The following is a 21,751-nucleotide window of genomic DNA, read 5'->3' as shown; positions in this document are numbered from 1 at the left end:
CTCCGCAATGCTCGAAGGCTCTGGTCTGGTTTAGCTGTGGCTGTTTCTTTGTGTTTTTGCTTACCACAGCGTCAACATTGAACTTGGGCACCTTCCGAAGGGTTGAAATGTTCCTGACGGATTGTTGTTCAGGTAACGTCCAATGACTAGTGCACGTTAGAAGTTTTATATGTGTGTATTGAACAGGGGGCCTAGAAACAACCGAGAGGCTTCGTCTCTTCCGTAGCCCTCAGTGTGATTCACAGCTCCACAGCTGACTGCAGCAGACCAATCAACCCACCACCGCCCCACATCGAGCCCATGGTTATCGTGCAGTTCGGCCCCAGTGGACCTCCCCGGAAACGTCTCATACCAGACGAGTGTAGCCCCAAATGTTTGCGTGGTAGAGTAATGGTGGTGTACATGTATGTGCAGACAGTGTTTGCACAGCAATCGCCGACATAGTGTAACCGAGGCGGAATGATGGGAACCAGCCCGCATTCGCCGAGGCAGATGGAAAATCGCCTAAAAACCATCCGCAGGCTGGCCAGCGCACTGGACCTCGACACTAATTCGCCGGGCGGATTCGTGCCGGGGACCGGCACGCCTTCCCGTTCGGGAAGCAGCGCGTTAGACCGCGCGGCTAGCCGGGTGAACACGTTAGAAGTTACTGAGTCCTTCTGACTGACCTATTCGGTTGCCTCTGCTTCTCTCCTGACAAATCAATATGTCTCCTTTTATACTGGCCGGTCCCCCTCTCGTGGCATCCACAAGTCAGTTACACATTACATAGGAATGTCCGGATAATTATGATAGATAGTACGCTTTTTTTTTTCCAGGCCGCATTTAGTCAACTAGGGCTCGCCATCTCATAAATTTTGTGTGGGGCGTAGTACTCCACACGCTCCACATGGTACCCACCGTCAAATGGAGCAATGCAATTTAACTACGCAGCTGAGGCTGTGGACACTGCTGTCCATGCAGCACCACATGGGGGTGGGCCTGTGTGGAGGTCGTATGTCCTTTTATTTTCAAGATACAGCTGTGATTACTGAATGAAATTATAACACATGAATTTTCAAAAAGAAAAATTACAAAATTTTAATTCTTAAGAAGAAAAAAAAGAAAATAGTTGTGATTTGTAGATCGCAGATATTAAAATGGAAAACAGTGCATTTTAGGCACCTAAATAGCTTCTTCTAGTAGTTCATGTAGACTACATATAACCTAAAAAAGGCCCTAAAAAGTATGTAGAAAAACTGAACACAATGTAAAATACACAGTGTTGAAAAATAAGCATGTTATTCCAGAACGAGATTGTCACTCTGTGGCGGATTGTGCACTTATATGAAACATCCTGGAAAATTAAAACTGTGTGCCAGACCGTCCTCACTACAGGTTCCGAGTTCGAGTCTCTGTACGGCACATAGGTTTAATCTGCGAGCATTCATCAGAAACAAGGAAATTGTTAATATGCACAGTTACACAACACAACAACAATACGTGTAATATGTAATTTAATAAATCCCAGATAAGCCAGCAATTTCAAACATTCAGACCGTAGTTGGCTTCACAATAAATCGCTTAAACCTTTTCTAGGTTACCAGATGAAAAAAAAAGTATGAGGAATGTTAGTCAGTATTAATTTGTATACCGAAATAGAACTTCCTACATCATCGGATATAACAGCGGTGTACTTCACTTTCGGCACAAAGTGGATGGAAATGCTGCTATCAGGACAGCTGCATTTTCCGTTAAGTAGGTATTCTGCTGCGCACAAGTTTTTCAGGCCGGTGTTCTTCTGCAAAACCTTTTGCAATTTTGCCCGTGCTTTCTTTCCCACTTCACCTGGCGCTTAGTTTATTTCCTTTTTAACTTCCAGTAGTGAACAACTGGTCGCCCTGGGCCTTCTAATTCGGAAATAAGTATTGGGATGAATGTGTAGTTGGCTTTGATATAGCTAAGTCCTGTTGCATTGAGGTATCTTCGAGTAATTGTTTTGATGAAGTTACAGAGACAGGTCCTCCCGTAGAGTTTCAGTAATCCTCTGGACTGCTGGGCGATGCGTACTGTAGTATTCCGCTGCTGCTAACCGCATACCGTAGTGGGTAACAACAGGTGGGAAGGAGACATCTGGAAGTTGTTCTTTGGTTACCTGTATCTTTGACGGTGCTTTAACAAAAATTTTCTTAACCCTGGAGATTAATTAATTTATTTTAGGGAATTGTATGTTTACTTGCTCTGTTATACGGCATGTGCTACACAGGTTACATGAATCGTCAGCGGTAGAGTACTTGAAGCAAATGAAACGTTTCACCCATATAAGCAGGCCAGACGTATCTTGTTTCCGTACATGCCATTTGGATACAGCATCTTCAGCCCATTCTTGACAAACTGTGCAGTTGTCTGCTAGTTACTCTTTGGGAGCAGTTTCCATCAAATCAAATAAGCCCTGCATGGCACATCTGGATCTAACTTGCCATCAGTCATATTTTCAATATACCCGCCAAGACTGTCAGCAGTTTCATCAAGAGAAATCCTTATGCAAACTTCCCCAATATCTTCACATATTCTGTGCAATGAGTCAGTGTAATCTCATACGTATAACTTCTACGCATCATTGACTCTGCAGGAATAGACTAATGGCTGTACTTCTCAAGAAAACCTTTGAAAACAGGATTTCCTCGTTTTCGAACCGGGATGTTTTCTTCCAGAATAACATGACACAAGTCACTACAGAATTGCTTGTTTTTGTGGATTCATCGGTTGCCTTTGTTAGAAGCGTTTGCTTCAATTTTGTTTCTCGTTCAACAGCTGTCTTATGTAACGCTCCGTTTGCATGTTGATTTAAGTGGGACTTTTTATCCCTCGAAGCACAGTACAAGAAAGAAGCAAGATGCTATATAGAAGGGTATATAAAAACCATTTGTAATTTTTTTGTCGGTCACTGGTACTTACTATGAGTAAAAATTAAAAAGAAATACAATACAGTTTAGCAGTTTCAGTTTTCCAACTATAGGTTTTAATTTTAAAACCTGCTGTCTAATGATCACTGTTGGAGACACCTGTCCCCTCACCTACGCTGCTCTGGGATGTGGTCTCGGAATGTGGCTTCGAGCCCCATGTCCCTGGGTAACGCGCCTCATTGTTACTTTATTTCACGAGATAATTCTCGTCTCGGGTGTCAAGAGTCGATTCATTTCTCGCATTACTGTTCTAATATCTAACTTTTGTTAGTGTTTTTATACTGTGTGTGTGACTGTTAGCTAGATTACTTGCGTTTCTATGTTGATGTAATCTAACTACAGGTTTACCGTGGCGTCTGGCACAACATCCACGACGATCTATCCTATTTCATAGATTAACATATTTCTATCCTAATTGTCTACGTATTGCTATTTCATCATTTAGTGTCGTGTATGCATTATATACATATCATTTTTCATTTATCTCATCACTGGTTTTTATGCCAGCGGAATCTGTTGAGCTGTAATTTTGATCTGAGATAACCCATTCGTCTCTGTATGTCGTCTAACTCGGAGTCGATACGGTCTCATTTATTTATACAATGAAGCGCCAAAGAAACTGGTATAGGCATGCGTAATCAAATACCATTCAGAATACGCCGCTGCTGTCGGCAACGCCTGTATAACACAACAAGTGTCTATTGCAGTTGTCAGATCAGTTACTGCTGCTAAAATGGCAAGTTATCAAGTTTTAAGTGCGTTTAAACGCGTGTTACAGTCAGCGCACAAGGGATGTGACACAGTACCTCCGAGGTACCGATGAAGCGGGAATTTTCCCGTACGGCCATTTCACGAGTGTACCGTGAATATCAGGAACATGGTCAAACATCAACTCTCCGACATCGCTGCGGCCAGAAAAAGATCCTGCAAGAATGGGACCAATGACGACTGAAGAGAATCGATGAACGGGACAGAAGTGCAAACATTCCGCAAATTGGTTTAGATTTCAATGCTGGACCATCAATAGGTGTCAGCGTGCGAACCATTCAACGAAACATCATCGATATGGGGCTTTCAGAGCCGAAGGCCCACTCGTGTACCCTTGATGACTCCAGGACACAAAGCTTTTCTCCTCGCCTGGGCCCGTCAACACCGACATTAGACTGTTGATGACTGGTAACAGATTACCTGGTCGGACGAGTCTCGTTTCAAATTGTAATGAGCGCATGGACGTCTACGGGTAAGGAGACAACCCCATGAATCCATCGACCCTACATGTCAGCAAGGGACTGTTCAAGCTACAGGAGCCTCTGTAATGGTGTGGGGCGTGCGCAGTTGGAGTGATATGGGACTTTTAATACGTCTAGATACGACTTGGACAGGTGACACGTACGTAAGCATCCTGTCTGATCACCTGCATCCATTTATGTGCACTGTGCATTCCGACGGATTTGGGAAATTCCAGCAGGGCGATGCGGCACCCCACACGCCCAAAATTGCTACAGAGTGGTTACAGGAACAGACTTCTGAGTTTAAACGGTTTCGTTTGGCCACCAGACTTCCCAGACATGAACATTATTGATCATATCTGGGATGCCTTGCAACGTGCTGTTCAGAAGAGATCTCCACCCCCTTGTATTCTTCCGGATTTATGAACAGCCCTGCAAGATTCATGGTGTCAGTTGCCTCCAGCGCTACTTCAGACATTAGCAGTGTCCATGCCACGTCGTGTTACGGCACTGGGGCCATACACGATAGTAGGCAGGTGTTGCAGTTCCTTTGGCTCTTCAGTGTAGATGTTGTTGTTGTTGTGACCTTCAGTCCTGAGACTGGTTTGATGCAGCTCTCCATGCTACTCTATCCTGTGCAAGCTTCTTCGTCTCCCAGTACCTACTTCAACCTACATCCTTCTGAATCTGCTTAGTGTATTGATCTCTTGGTCTCCCTCTACGATTTTTACCCTCCACGCTGCCCTCCAGTACTAAACTGGTGATACCTTGATGCCTCAGAACATGTCCTACCAACCGATACCTTCTTCTAGTCAAGGTGTGCCACAAAGTTCTCTTCTCCCTAACTGGCAATGGCAAGGAAAGCGTTTCTGAAGAAGAGAAATTTGTTAACATAGAGTGTAGATTTAAGAATCAGGAAGTCGTTTCTGAAAGTATTTGTATGGAGTGTGGCCATGTATGAAAATGATACGTGGACGATAAATAGTTTGGACAAGAAGAGAATAGAAGCTTTCGAAATGTGGTGTTACAGACGAATGCTGAAGATTGGATGGGTAGGTCAGTGTAGATAGCGTGTTCAATTTTGGAGATTTGATCTGTGTATTTGTTTGGTAGTTCCCGTTTCTCAGCGCCACTTAGTGTTTTCTTGTGCGTCTCTGTGGTACTTCCTGATATGTTTGCAGTAAGAGGTTGCACCATTCACAATAGAGAGCTAAAAGCTCTGGACATCTTCACTCCCCACTTTTTCAATGGCCGCTGTGAGCAAGCAAAACGCGCAGCAAATGCGATATGCCGTGCCCTCTTAGCAAGTGAACCACGCTACAGCTCGGATTGGCATGTTTCATTTTTAACCGTCTCCTGATGTTTAGGAAAAAGATGTACAGTCTACAACCCTCATCACTTTGGTCCCGCTCTCGTTACCAGACATCGACCCGTCGAGAGTTTAGTTGCCGTTTCTGCTTGGTATTGTCTTCCGTAATTTTCCTGATGTTGTCGGCGGCTTCTCTTCTTCGGCCAGTGTTCTACGGAAAGCTTTTTGTGTTTGTCCCACGACCCATACTAAGAACTGGAGTGGCCAGTGCATTTTTCCAGTCACTTGGGATGCTAAGCTATGCAATACCCGTGATAAGATCACAGCCAGACACACAGCACACAGGTTGCTGCGGGGCGTTCTTCTCCTTCCGCCACTGGAGGTGAGTCCGCCGCTCCCTGCCAGCGACGCCGGCGCTGCAACCGCGCCCTCTTGCCGTGATTGATCGCAGGAAGGGCCCGGCGACGTGCCCGCGGGAAATTGATACTAATCGCCCAGTTCCTTCCACGGTGCTGACACTTTGTCCGGCCAGACGGCAGACAGACAGCCCGCGCCGATCGGCCCGCCACCCTGTTGTCCAGGTGGCCTAAAGTTCCAGGCGCCCCGGCTGCACATACACCGCCATCCGTTTCCTAAGATCGCACAACGAATTGAAACTTTTTTTCTGCGTCTGGTTTCTAAATGTGTGGACATTCCTAATTTTTGGTTCTAACTCAGAGTTGCAATCAGATTTCTTCTATCACTCCCTGAGCCACAATACAATAACAGAATCGTATCTATATTATATTAAAAATTTAGTGGACATTAATAAAAACCAAAGTATGACAAACATAAGTCTAAGATTTCTCACTTACATAAAATATGAAAATAACATTATATTCTATAAAACGACGCATATATCATCAAAATAATATAAATTATTTAGCTAAGGGTAGTCATTCACAAGCTACCCGCCAGGGTAGCCGAGAGCGCTAACGCGCTGCTTCCTGGACTCCGATAGGCGCGGCGAGCCGGGATCGAATCAGCCCGGCGGATTAACGTCGAGGGCCGATGTGCCGGAGAGCCTGGATGTGGTTTTTAGGCGGTTTTCCACATCCCGCTAGGTGAATACTGGGCTGGTCCCCATGTTCCGCCTCAGTTCCACCGCTGACAGACATCTGAACACATTCGCACTATTCCCCGGATTACACTCGACACAGACAGACAGTTGGGGTACACTAATTCCGCCCCGGGAGAGTGGAGGAGGGGGGTGGGCGGCAGGAATGGCATCCGGCCACCCCTTAACCATTAACATGCTAAATCCGATTAATGATAGCTGGCCCTGCGGGACAAGGCTCAAGCGATAGAATAGAATAGTCATTCACAAGCTATGACAGTCACAAATTGAACAGTGACAAGAATACGGAATAAATTGCCTTTACTTTACATCTATGGTCACAAATTTTTTGTCATCAGACTACCAGCTTCGATCTGTAATGACCATCGTCAGATGTGCAGCAAAATATGGGAAAAACACAAATACACTAGCAGGTTGTCTACCGCTTAAAACAATAAAATAGACCTTAATGAAAAGTATTACTGATATACATGTGCATTTGTGCGCTTTAAATATGAAAGGGCATACCTGTTTTATAAAAACATGTCCTAATATACTGGAACCATACTGGCATCGTCAAGTGTTAAACATAAAAACAGCGCCAGCATCATCAACTGTCATATACACAAGAATCATCTTGTCAGAAGCACTACCGTGCAAATCAAACTGCCTTGCTGTAACCACAAAATATTTGTGTTGCAAGTTCGCCAGATGTCGCTACCGTAGGCATACGCATATTCTTCACTGATTAATTGTAAGATGTAAAACAAAGGGGAGATACAATCAGTAAAATCTGTAATGGGCTTATAAGGTGTAAAAGGCATTACAGTAATAAAATGCAATGAAATAAAATATGACTGAAGTTAGATTGTTAAAAAAAAGCTAAGAGACAATAACTGACATCAAGTGGCGATATTATAGATAATGATATAAATAACAGACAGTTTTCCGAGTACACAGAATAATATAAAAAATTACAAAACAAATAGCTAAAGAAGCACAATGAATGAAAACAGACTGCCACACATAATCAGCGCCCTCTGTTAGCGCTAACGCCAGAACGCCGCTTAGGCGAGAAGTCGTTAGAGGAACGTGACCGCTCCTCGTATGCTGTGGCACCTGTTCCAAGAAAAGAATGATAAAAACTCCGTGCCAGTGCATGGGCAAGATTATCTAGTTAACAAGTGTATTATATAAACAGAGAAAGAACAAGATAACACTAGAGTTATGCGCACAACGTAACAAACCGAACTAAATTTGTGAGGCCCTCTATGCTGTGTGAAACTATCAGCAAGAAGTCAAATAACGCAAAGTAGGCATTAGTCACAAAATCGGTCTGCCAATTAAGCACTTTTGTCGGCTCCCGGGTTTTTGCTTTATAAATTTCAAGCTCTTCTAACAATTCAAGATCACGGCCTGATATGTATGTCAAAAAATCGTTCAAATAGCTCTGAGCACTATGGGACTTAACATCTGAGGTCATCAGTCCCCTAGAACTTACTACTTAAACCTAACTAACCTAAGGACATCTCACACATCCATGCCCGAGGAAGGATTCGAACCTAAGACCATAGCGTTCGCGGTTCCTGACTGAAGTGCCTAGAACCACTCGGCCACAGCGTCCGGTGACATGTATGTCAATAATACTTTTCATTATGGTCTATTTTATTGTTTTAAGCTGTGGAAAATCCTCTAGTGTATTTGTGTTTCTCCCATATTTTGCTGCAGATTTGAAGACGGTCATTATAGACCGAAAGCGGTAGTCTGATGACAAGAAATTTGAGGCCATAGACGTAAAGTAAAGGAAATTTATTTTATAAGGTTACTCATTACGTGGCTTTTGGAGGAAAGGTTAATGCTTAGGTGAAACAGAACGCAATGCATACAGCTTCTGACGCGGAAGTCATGTAAAAGCGAAATTTTATGGTCTCAGCCTAGTCAAACAGGCAGTGAAGCTGACCATTTTAAATTTTTATGACTGACAGTAGATGGAAGACTTTCTTTGAAATATTGCAATTAAGGCATTGTGTAGAAATATAAGAATGGTTTCCACTTTCTCTCTGCCATTAAAAGTGAAGGCTTGTTAACGTTTTAACGTTGCTAATTATCTCATATGGTATAATATTCTGAGTTAACTCTGTGCACTCACCAGGAATATTCTTAGCCGAGAAAAGGGTGGTCAGACTGATGTGTGGTGTGAGATCGCAAGCTTGGTGTAGGCCGATTTTCAGGTGTCTCAAAATTCTTACTACTGTACATACATTCCAGGATTTTTTTGTTGATAAAACTGACTCTCGCGTAACAAAGTGCAACTTTCATTCAGTGAACACTAGACAGAAAAACGACATGGGCATGGAAACGACTTCTTTAAGCACTGTACGGGAAACTATGCGCTATTCGGCAGGTTTAATTTTCTATAGGTGTCCAGCAGAACTGAAAAAACTCATTAATAAGCCCCAAGAATTCAAATCCTTGTTGAAATGGTTCCTTGAGGCACACATCTTTTATTCAGCACGGGAGTTTATCGCAGTAGTTGAGACATTTCGTCTTCAGTGTATTACTTATCGTTTTTTATTAATTTATCGTGTATAGATTTTCTAATTAGCGTTCTGTAAACTGTGTGCTGACTCATTCCACGACCCAAGTAGCTGTGGCTCCCATGGTTCCACGCGAGCTGATGGAGAAACAAATGAACGGTTACCATAATAAAAAAATTTTAATCTATTACAAAGTATAATGTCAATTTATTTAGAGAAATGGGACTAGCATGCTTCCCTTTTGTAAGGTGTCTTATCACTCTCTCTAAACAAATCAACTGAACTCCTCATCACTGAAAGGTTCCAGTGTACTTGGTAATAATTTCCCATAGTTAGAATGTCTTGTTTTGCTGCTAACAGCATCCAGGTTTTACGTGGTAAAAAAATCAAGGTGCGAATGTAAAAACTGCAGTTTTAGTGACATTCTGCATATACCATTTTTTACAGTAACATAATTCCTTCCTACACTGATGCCTAAAGAGCCGTGAACAATGGCTTCGAAAGAAGTCCAAGCACGTAATTCAATATGGCATAACCTCTGACTCAATCTCCACACCATCCTGATGCGTGCCTGTCAATGTATGTAAAACCGAATTCTTCTGATGTATGTTGTGGTAGGGCAACACCATGGGCGTAACTGCAGTATTGTCGTTGACAGACTGTGAGAGGATACAACAAGATGACTTAGACAAAATTTCTAGGTAGTGTGATGAATGGCAACCAGCTCTAAACATAGAAAAATTTAAGTTAATAGAAATTAATAGGAAGTTAGTAATGTGTTGGTTCACACACTCACGTCAGTTAGATAACTAGGCTGAAGAGGCAAAGCGATATGAGGGAACGAGCAGGTAAGGGTCTCAGTAGGCAGGGCGAATGGTTGGCTTCAGTTTACTCGGACAACTTACAGAAAGTGTAGCTGATGTGTAAAGGTGACCACGTATAGAAACTAGTGCAACACAGTCTTGAGAACTCATCCAGTGTTTGGAATCCGCACAAGGTAGGATTAAAGAAAGACATTGAAGCAATTAAGATGTGAGCTGCTAGATTTGTTACTGGTATGTCCGAACAACACGCAAGTATTACGGATGTTCTTTGGAAAATCAAATGGGAATCCCTGATGAGAAGGTAACGTTCTTTAGGATCACTGTTGAGAACATTTAGAAAACCGACTGACTGCAGAACGATTCTACTGCCATCAACGTACATTTCCCGTAACGACCACTGCCATTTACGCGACGGTCGCCTACGAGGATAGGCAACAAGTCAGACACTGAAGCATCGTAGGGTTGCATATGCACAAGGCGTTGCCTCCCGGGACGACTGGCAGCGGGACAAGAGCCGCCAGAGATCCTCCGTGCCAGGGACCTGTTTCCTCCGCCGTGTTCCGTGTGCAGAACTGGATCTGCACGAATTCCTCTGCGCCCCGGCTATACAGGGCGTTGCAAGCCAACACCTCGGCACTTCGCTCCACCAATGCTCTGGATCAACTCATGCGTCGGCTCTCAGCAGCCCTTTAGCCAGAGGCCGGTCGGAAGCCACCCCAGAGGGATCTACGACTTTCCAGCCATATCCCGAGACGTACCTGTCGGCCTGCTACGATGAACGTTCAACCTCCGTCGTTACTGATTATCAGTGTCGTGAACTTCAGGTCCCACTGCGTTTATTTACTGCGTGTCCAGGTGCATGGCTATTAGTGTCTGAGAAGTTTTTTGTTTATCTGTGTCTTATTCTTGCTTATCAAGCATGTCCCCGAGGGAGATATAGCAACCAAAAACATATAATAAGAGAACGTAGGGCTCGTACTGAGACATATAGACAGTTGTTTCTCCATCGCTCTATTTTCGAGCTGAACGGGAAAGGAAATGACGACTAACAGTAGTACAGGCTAAGCCCTGCCACGCATCGTATGGTGGTTTACGGAGTGTGTACGTAGATGTTCATACAGTCGCGGGGGCGCCGAGCAAGTGGGCAAGTACATAAAGTGTGGTCCTGTCCTACTCCGCCTCCCCCCTCCTCCTCCCCCATACTTCACCCCATTCCCAACTCAACTAAACTTCGTCTAAGCATCGTCTTTCACAACCAACATTACACCACCACTTCTCTCTTCCCATTCAAAAAGTGAAATGAAAAGGAAAACTTTAAAAAATTGTTTTATTTTAAATACCGTGACGAAGCGAAATATAATTTTACGACTTCTTCTCTCATTTATCCATATGTGAGACCCCTATTCCTCCCAACATCAATGCACATAACAAACGTTGCGCACTACCCAAGTCACAATTCAAATACATAGAAAACCTAACACTTTCTTATTAGAATCTGTTTTAATTAACAAGACAATCTTACGGCCAGGATAAAAATGTAAACTAATTACTTTAAAATTGAATAATTCCACGAAAACTGAAATATCTAATACTGCACTCAGAACAGAATAAATAAATAATTTCAGTGAACTACATAAGGTTGAATTTCAATGAAAAAATGTGAACGGACAATGAACTGTATTTACCTAATGACCTAAATTCTTGTCTCACTTGTGTAAGTATTATTTCAGCCTCTTCTAAGCAAAATCATCCATTATTTTAGAAAAATCAATGTTTCGTCCTCTTCCATTTTCAACATAGCTTAGATATCTATATTTTTATTTGTGTCGATATCTATATTTTTATTTGTACTGTACGTATCATTGTAAACTGCGTGCTGGAGAATACTTTTTACTGAACGATACATTAAAGTACTCGTAGCTCCTCCTCCATTTGCGGATGGAGCGTGCGAAGAATGAATCAAACATCGCCTCTGTGTGACGTGTCATTTCCATAATTTTATCTGCACCAACCTTTGGAGATAGTTATGTAGGGGCTTCTACGCTGAAAGATGAGTTTTGGAGTTTGTCCAGCGTGTTCTTAAGAGATGTACTGTGGTGCTATAAGATTTTTCAACATTCAATTTCTCGCTCGACAGCGAAACAAAGCGGAGCCCATTAGCGTTACCTTCCTCCTGAATAATATTTCCAAATAGGATAATCATTCCTGTTTAGTTATAGAACGCAAATATGTTTTAAATATTTTTAGCTTAGAGTAAGAACGCCCTGCTTTTGCAACAGCTCTGAATTCTATCGAGAGCATCAGGACTGTTTTCAATAAAGTTATGAACATTAGCTGTGCTGGAAACAGAATAGAAAAGTCGTGAGAAAATATAATTTTAAAAATTAAGCACTTCAAGATCTTCGTCACAGGCAGTAGATATTCTATAACATATTCCGAGTTCAAATACAATAAATTTCCGAGTTCGAATGCAATAAATTTCCTACAGACCGAAAAGCTTATGTGTACGAATCAGCAGAGTTTTAGAAAGCATCGCTCGTGTGAAACGCAGCTTGTCCTTTCTCACGAGATATACTGCGAACTATGGATGGAGGGCAACAGTATATTCCACATTTCTAGATTTCCGAAGAACATTTGACACAGTGTTCCCACTGCAGCCTGTTAACGAAGGTATGAGCATATGGAATAGGTTCCCAGATATGTGAGTTGCTGCGAGACTTATTAAGTAATAGAGCCCCGTGTGTTGTCATCGATGGCGAGTGTTCGGCAGAGAAAATGGTGTCGTCAGGAGTATACCATGTACGTTCCTGCACAAGTCCGACTCAGGCCAGACGTGTTAGACATAGCTCTCACTCATCAAGGGCATCACATGCACAACCAACTTTATGGTTGAAAACGATCTGGACTCAGACCGCATGCCTGTAATACTACACACGGAAGAAACACTGCAGGACACAGAACCACGTAGAATACTGAACTACAAGCGCGCGAATTGGACCCTATTCAAGGAAACGTTTGATAGTCGTATTCCAAACACCCACGAAATTAACAACACGCAATAAATTGATGAGGCGGTGGAGGATCTTACTACCGTTGTCCAAGGCGTGAAGACCGACGCCATTCCACGTCCAACACCAAAACAACACTAGACCATCCCGCCCTAGGAAATCTTGGGCCTTATCTCTATGAGGAACCGCCTCAGGAGATACTGGCAGCGTACCAGGTGCCCGTTCTACAAACCGCACGTCAATAGACTCCTGGATATAATGCGTGACGAAATACAAACATTTCGAAACGAACAGTGGGGCAGAAACACCTAGGGCTGGATACCCCAGGTCCTGGCGTGTGAAAGCTAGCCAGACACTTCACCAGGGAAAAACATTACATTCCCACTCTACAAGAACCAGACGGGCCAGCTTACTTGGCGACTGAGAAGGCAGAACGTATGGCCCCATCGCTTGCAGCGTCTTTCATGCTGAATCTAACTCCTTCATATCCAGTATTCACACTTCAAACGGACCAGGAGGTTACACGACTTGTACCCCAGCCCTCGCGCGAGGAAATCAGACGTACTACTACAAACGAAATTATTTGGGCTATCAAGCATATCAATGTGAGGAAATCCCCTAGGCACGATGGTATTCAAAAACGTGCCCTCCAGGAGTTCACGGATAGAGCCGTAGAATACCTTGCACACATAACGAATGCCATCATAAAACACCAACACCTCCCCGAATTTTGGAAGGCGGCCAAGGCCACGATGTTCAGGAAGCCAGGCAAAGACCACTCCCACCCACAAAATTACAAACCCATCAGTCTGCTGTGCTCTCTCAGCAAGATTGTTGAGAAGGTAATACTAAAATGCATCACTAGGCACTTCATCGCCAATGACACCCTAGGACCGGAGAAATTCGTCTTTAGGAATCACAACTCAACAACACAGCAACTCTTCCGCGTAGTCGACCATTTAACACATGGCCACAATACTAACAAAGCCACAAAGGCCGTGTTCCTGGATATCGATAAAGTTTTCGACTGTCTCTGGCACAAGGGCCTTATACGCAAACTAAGCGATGCTGGTTTCCCCAACGGACTCGTACGTCTCGTACACTCATATCTCATGAACAGATGTTTTAACACTGACGTGCAGGTCAAAAATCGACACAACACGGTATCCAAGCTGGAGTACCCCAGGGAAGCATCCTGGGACCCATCTTGTTCAATCTGTACATTAATGACTTTCCAGCAACACAAAACACGACGTTAGCCATCTACGCGGATGACACAGCAACCCTTGCGCAAGATTGAAAACCGAGTACAGAACTGCCGAGCCTTGATTGGAACGATGCGTATTAAAGTAAGCGTCGACAAGTTTGAAGCAGATTTGTTCACACGCAGACCGAAGCTACTGCGCAAACTTCGACACTGTCGACAGGTAACGCTACATGTACGCCGAATGCGTTTCCGAGAGGAAGTGAGATATCTTGACGTCTGGCTGGACCGGAAACTTACATGAGGGGAACACACTGAATACGTTGCCAATAGAAAGCCCGTGAGGCTCAAACAGTTCTACGTAATGCTCAAGAGGAAAAGTACACTGAATAGGAGGATGTCGAGATCCTTATACATGACACTGTGTGCCGGACTGAGACTCGAACTCGGGACCTTTTCCTTTCGCGGGCAAGTGCTCGACGGTTTCCAATCTTGGTAGAGCACTTGCCCGCAAAAGGCAAGTTCCCGAGTTCGAGTCTCGGTCCGGCACACAATTTTAGTCTCTAGAAAGTTTCATATCAGCGCACACTCCACTGAAGAGTGAAAATTTCATTTTGGAAACATTCCCCAGTCTGCGGCTAAGCCATGCCTCCGCAATATCCTTTCTTCCAGGAGTGCTAGTTTTGCAAGGTTCGCAGGAGAGCTTCTGTGCAGTTTGAAAGGTAGGAGACGAGGTACTGGCGAAGTTAAAGCTGTGAGGACGGGTCGTGAGTCGTGCTTGGGTAGCTCAGATGGTAGAACACTTGCCCGCCAGGAAGTTTCATATCAGCGCACCCTCCCCTATAGAGTGGAAATTTCATTCTGCATACAGAACAAACCGCTACGCCTCATTATCAACGCTCCAAGCTACGCAAGCACCGTGAATTTTCACAATGAATACCGCGTTGAAACCATCAAGGACGTATTCAAAATACACGCCACACGACTATACAGAAACTAAAGACTCTGTTAACTAGGGCGTAACCACCTATGGCAAGCTAACACAAGCGACAATATCGGCAAGTCTCTACATATCAACAACGTTGACTGGATATGCCAGCTGCTGGTACAGCCGACCAACAGGCTACAGCAGGGAAACCGACAAGCTCGCACGCTGACGCACAAACAAACCGCCAACATTACCCTACACTGTCAGTCCGATATATGACCTATCGGACGCAAAACGATGATAAACCTGTTACTGGTATGCTGACGCTGACCGAGAAATCAACAGCGGCACCCAGCAACAGCTGCCGAGTAACACCACCGCACAACGACAAAGGTACCCACTACTAACAAAGCCTACCCCTGCATGATCTGTCGCAGGCAGCAAGAAAACCGCTGCCACTCTTACAACCCGACCCAACTATCGCCAGGTTTTTTTTCCCGTTGGCTCTTGCCTTGGCACTTCCCCCCCCCCCCCCCCTCCGCTCCCCCCTCTGCCCATCCAACCGCTACCCTTCGTTCAACTTTCGACCCAGTCTATCTCCAGATCAGCGAGTATTAATGATTAACCTTAACCAGACGTACGCAAACATCGCAATACCCACACCCTGCGAGACCTCATTTTATGCAGAGATGGCAGTAGACCTATTTTGTTGGCCATCAAGCCGGTTTGAGCGTAGAGCGGCTCCACCTCTATAAATAAAAAAAAAATTAAAAAAGCTGTACACCAGGAATACGACAGAACCGCTGTTATTTTCTATATACATAAATGATCTGGGTAACAGCAATCTGCGGTTGTTTGCTGATGATTCTGTGGCTTACAGCGAGGTGTTGGACTTCAGTGACTGGTGCAAGATGACTTAGACATAATTTCCAGTTGGTTTGATGAATAGTAGGTAACTCTAAATGTACAAAACTGGAAGTTTAAGTGGATGAGTATGAAAAGAAACCATAATGTTCGGATATAACACTGGTAGTGTCCTGCTTGCAAAGTCGCGTCTTTCAAATATCTCGGTGTAACGTTCCAAATCGACATGAAAGGGAATGAGCTTGAGAGAATTAAGGTAGGGAAGGTGAATGGTGGACATCGGTTTATTGGGAGAATTTAAGGAAAGTGTGGTTCATATGAAAATAAGACTGTATATAGGACTCTGGTGCGACCTATTCTTGAGTACTGCTCGAATGTTTGGAAATCGCACCACGTTGGATTAAAGGAACGCGTCGAAGCAATTCAGAGCCGGGCTGCTAGATTTGTTACTGGTGGGTTCGAACAAGACGCAGATCTTATGGAGATGCTTCGGGAACTCAAATGGGATATCGAGGAGGGAAGGCGACGTCCTTTACGAGGAACACTATTGAGAAAATTTGTAGAGCCGACATTTGAAGGTGGCTGCCGAACGATTGTACTACAGCCAACATACATTTCGCGTAAGGAACACGAAGATAAGAAATGAGAAATTAGGGCTCATACGGAGGTACATAGATAGTCGTTTTTCTCACGCTCTGTTTGCGAGAGTCCGCCGTTCGTGGTCTAGTGGCTAGCGTTGGTGCCTCTAGACCACGAAGTCCCGGGTTCGATTCCCGGCCGAGTTGGGGATTTTTCTCTGCCCGGGGTTCGGGTGTTTGTGTTGTCTTCATCATTTCATCATCATCATCATCATCATTTGTGGCAGTGGCAAGGGTAGACTGTGAAAACTTTGTACGGGCGCTGATGAGCGCGTAGTTGAGCGCCTGGTAAACCAAACATCATCATCTACTTGCGATTAGGACAGGAAAGGAAATGAGTAGTAGTGGAAAAGGGTACCCTCTGCCACGCAACCTGCAGTGGCTTGCGGGATATGTATGTAGATATAGATGTAGAATCTTATTGCTAACTATGTAGTATCCATCCTTTCCTTATACAGGTTTGCCCTAAGTCCTAATGACACCTTTGGTGGCGGATGACACGGCGGTTCCGATGAACCCGCCACGACCTTTGGACGAAGTTTACGTTATCAACAAATAGTCACAAGTTAAATACATTTTCAGATAACAGCTACTGAAAACTAAACAAATTTCCATTTCTGGGGCAGGTAAAATTAAGACACTAAAGAAACTCAGTTCATCTGCAAGCATCACATGTTGCATGGTAAAAGATATTCTGCTTCAAGGTAGAAGAGAGCACACGGCCTTAAGAGTATATATAAATAGTTCTAGCATTTTACTGACCATAAAACTCTGTAGTCCCACCTGAAGAGTTAACAATGCATTCCAAATAGTAAAACGCGAAATGCAGTAAAACGTGGTCAAAGCGAAACGTTTATACTTCGGAAATCTGCCAAAAACCGAGTAAGTATATCAGTCCCAATGCATTCAATACACTTTTAAATGGCGATTTTTTGCATAAAGCACAACGTGCCTAACGCGGAAACGGAATGCAAATTTTACGACTTAATTAATAATTCGAAGTATAATGCGGAAAAGAGCTTACACAGTACTATTGCATTACAGTATACATTAGTTATTCACGACTACAAAAGGACACTACTTTTAACACGAAGACTGTGCAGCCCTTACAATGCTGTTAGGGGCGCAGAGTCAAAAAAAAAAAAAAAAACTGGGTCGGCGCAGCGTAGTGTTGCGGGTGTGGACGTCAAACCACGGCGCCCAGTGCAGCCATGAATAAGTCACGCGCAGTGTCGGCACATCAAAGGAAATAGTCCTTCGTGGGAGCTATGTCTGTTGGCGTTTCTAGCTTTCCATTATTATTGACGCGCGCGGGCGCACACAGGAACGTTGTTGCGCATCTACGAACACTCTCACGCAATCAACGCTGTGAAAGAGATGGGTATTGTTCTGTTTAACAATAGTTTTACACGGCAAGGTCAAGCATTCCAAAGAAATGCATCACCTGATTTATTTTCTGCGTTTCAGTACCCTAGTAGCACTTTAATTGATAAGTCGAACAAAATGTATGTGTCGCCAACACTTAACGAAAAGATTGGCCCTTAACTTTATAGATGGTCTCTCAGATCGCTACAGTTTTTTGTTTTGTGATTGTTCCACATATATCTGTGAGATGAATTAGACTCGTCTGTGTAGGGGAGAGTGGGTCACATTAAACCATAAAAAATATTTCTCCGTGTTACTCATCCAATAATTTTATTACAGAGTTGCGATTTACAGATGTTACAGTTTAATCATTCAAGTATCAAATGGCCTTATATGATTGCATTGTCATTAATTGTTTTTTAGCTGCAGGCCTTTGAAGAAAATTTGGTAAATGGTTCATAGTGCCCCACATGTTGGGTACAATGAACCACTTTAAACAGGTTCATTGAAAGAACCTATTTAGCATACAAAGTAAGTGTAAATATACTTTAAACATAATGTGTACATATATTCTATGTGTGAATCATATAATTAAATTTGTTGGCACCCAATCATGTTACTTATTTTGGAATTACCAAACATCAATGGACTAGAAGCTGATTCCAAATATGAAATATGATTTTTTTCTCTTTGTCACACTATCAGTAGCAGGTCGTGGGAGTGCATAAAGTATGTTGCTATTTGGAACAAAAGCTTCATCCTTTACCTAATTCTTTCTCCTGCTCCACAAAAATACCTTACGATTGTCTTGCCTTGAACATATCAATGAAGAGTTGGGTAAGGCATTAAATCAGATTTAGCTGCTTGGTGAACTGCCATGGCTCATTGTGCCCCGGGAGAGCTTGGTTCAATGTGCCCCAACAGTACATATTCCAAACAAAGCTCATGTGAGGTTATGTATGAACATTGTTAATATTTGAAGATCTATATCATTAAAATACAGTATTGATATTGTTACAATGACTTACTTTCTCTAAAATTTGGTGACAAAGGATTGAACAAAATTCAATCTATCTATCTCCCCAAAAATTACTTCACTGTCACGAAACTAACATATCACCAGTACAACACTAATGGCGGGAACTAGATCCTGCAGAAAACAAGTGGCAGTACTGACAACATATGCACAGAGGAAAAAATAATTTAATACCTTATACTGAAATTATGCTGCCTGATTCATTGTGCCCCATGGTTCAGAGTGCTCCACTCTCCCCCAGCTACCCACTGGATGGCAAGCTACACGAGTGAGAAATATGACATTGTTGCTGCAATCTATTACTTATTTTTGGGTCTTGGTTGATCTCACAGCTGAACCATGGTGTTTGCGCGTCGTGTTTTTTTGTTGAATGTTGCCATTTCTCTGTGGTGAGGAAAGGTGGGTCTTCTATGCATCGTTTTGTATGCGAGGCTAATGTGAATGTTCAAGACTGTCTCAGTGAATTCTCAGATGAAACCTTTGATGACAATTCGGGGAAGGTAACTGAAAGTGATGGCAGGTGAGGACGATGGAAAAGCATACTGCTTTGGTAAAAACAAAAAGATGTTTTCGATTCAGAAAATAGAAGCCCTAACTAAAGTAACAACAAGGTAATTCAACATTAACTCGCAGCTGCTGGACTGCAATGGATTCCAAAAAGTTTCGGAGAAAACTTAACTCTTTTGGTGATACAAGCCTCAAATACAGAAACAATGTTTTGGAAAACAAAAAACATCAGCCTTTTGTTGACCGTTTTTGAAATGGAAAACAAGATCTCCGTGTCAACAGTGTGGTGTTCCGATGTGGCTGGAGAATTTTCGGAGGATCTGCGTGAAATGCTTGCAGGACGAAAGCAGTTAAAATTTGATTCATGGCCACAGGGAACTACAGCAGGTAATTATTTTCTTCTTGGTTTTTGAAATGAAAATGTAATGTATTTCCTTCGATGATTGATTTCAGTTCCCAGAATCCATCATTTCCCTACCAATGAACTGAAGTCTGCCACCTGCATATGATCATTGCATTTCATATCGCTACAAACGTTTCTATTCATGAGGACTCGCATAAGTTGACTGGTTCCAGTTGTGATTCATTAACGTTGAAGTTTCAGAGTACTACATTTTTTGAGTTTATGAAGTGCACCATTTTATATTTTTGAATTTTTAAACCAAACTGCAGCACTTTGTAATTTTGTAAAGATGTGATTGTGCAGTTTGTTTCAGATGGTACATTGCTATAGACAACCGCAGCTGCAAAAAGTCTAATATTACCATTAGTATTATCTGCCAGATAATTAATGTACGACAAGACCAGAAAGATTCTAACACAACTACAACTGTGAATGACTCTCCATCCAACATAACAAGTTCCATCCTCCCTACCAAGAAATCAAATGTTTTTCAGAAATTAGAAATACTTCATTAACCTGGCTGCCTCAACCCACTGCTTTAGGTAGGCTATGTCATTTGGTAAAGCAGAAGTTGGGCTTCATAAGACTGAAGTTCTTGGAATCACACAATGTACAGCGTATTATGGATAAGAAGGGAACAACTGTATATAGAGATTAAGGATTCCATCAGGCCCTGCAGCTTTGTCCAGTTTCAATGACTTCAGCTTTTTCATGCCACCAGCAAAACTAGTATCTATATCAATACTGTTTTGAAGCGGTGAGAGAATTTAACTGTGGCAGTACCCATTCTTTTTATTTTGTGCATTTGGAAACAATCCATCATTTCTCCTTTTGCTTTGCCACCCTCAATTCAAGATATGTATCATTTGTGAGTGTCTGGATATCAACTGAATGAAAACAATTGTTCAGTCAGTTGTTAGGAAATAATCAAATCATTTTTTGTAGTTTTACATGTCAGTTGAAACATTCGTTCATTCTTTTCAGTGAAACCAGTCTATAGAAGCAACCACTTGAGAACAGTCAATTCAGTTGATCATATTTTTATGTACCGGTTAGCCCATTCATTCATTCCTTTAACGTTAAACCAATCAGCAGGAGCAGGTGAATGAAAACAGTGAAAATACTCACTTTTAGTGTGCACATAGTCAGTTGTAGTTTTGAATATTGACTGAATTATGCATTCTGACCTTTCAAGTGAAACCAGTTTGTAGTTATTATGTCAGTTCAACTGAACCATGTATTCATTCTTTTGACTGATACTACTCTTTACTGTTTCAATTGACTGAATTATCCATTCATTCTTTTGAGTGAAACCAATTTGTAACAATTTCATTAGCTGAATTAAATTTATTATGTACTGAGTGGACTAATTATTTGTATCATCATTCAAAGCTGATTACATATTGCAGTGGATTTAGTTGTTCCAGATGCAGTTAACAAGTAAATAATGAAGCTGACACATAGTTGAGCACATAAATTTCCTTATGGATACATGAAAAGAATGGAATATTCTAAAATTTTAACAACTGTTTGCATTCTGTTTTATTGAAAGCATGTTCCATGGCAGCTTCCTGCTGCTGCCAGGACTGCAGCTGATGCAAGGAGGTGGCCAGCTACTGCGGGGTGTGGGTCCCCATATTACATAGGCAGCTGGCTACCTCCTCGTGCTGGCTGGATCCCTGGCTGCCAAAGGCAGCACCATGCATTCATCCTCAAGGAAGTCGCCTAGCCACAGTACAGAGAATGGCTGACATCACTCAGACCCAGAATCTGATTGAAAACATTCATACATCATATATAATTATCAGAGACTTATGTCACTTGGTTGTCATATTAAGTGAATCCACCCAAACCTGGA

The sequence above is a fragment of the Schistocerca piceifrons genome, chromosome 8 (assembly GCF_021461385.2).
Source record: "Schistocerca piceifrons isolate TAMUIC-IGC-003096 chromosome 8, iqSchPice1.1, whole genome shotgun sequence".
NCBI classification, from domain to species: domain Eukaryota; kingdom Metazoa; phylum Arthropoda; class Insecta; order Orthoptera; family Acrididae; genus Schistocerca; species Schistocerca piceifrons.
The sequence above is the reverse complement of the archived record's forward strand: the minus strand, read 5'-3'. Positions refer to the sequence as shown.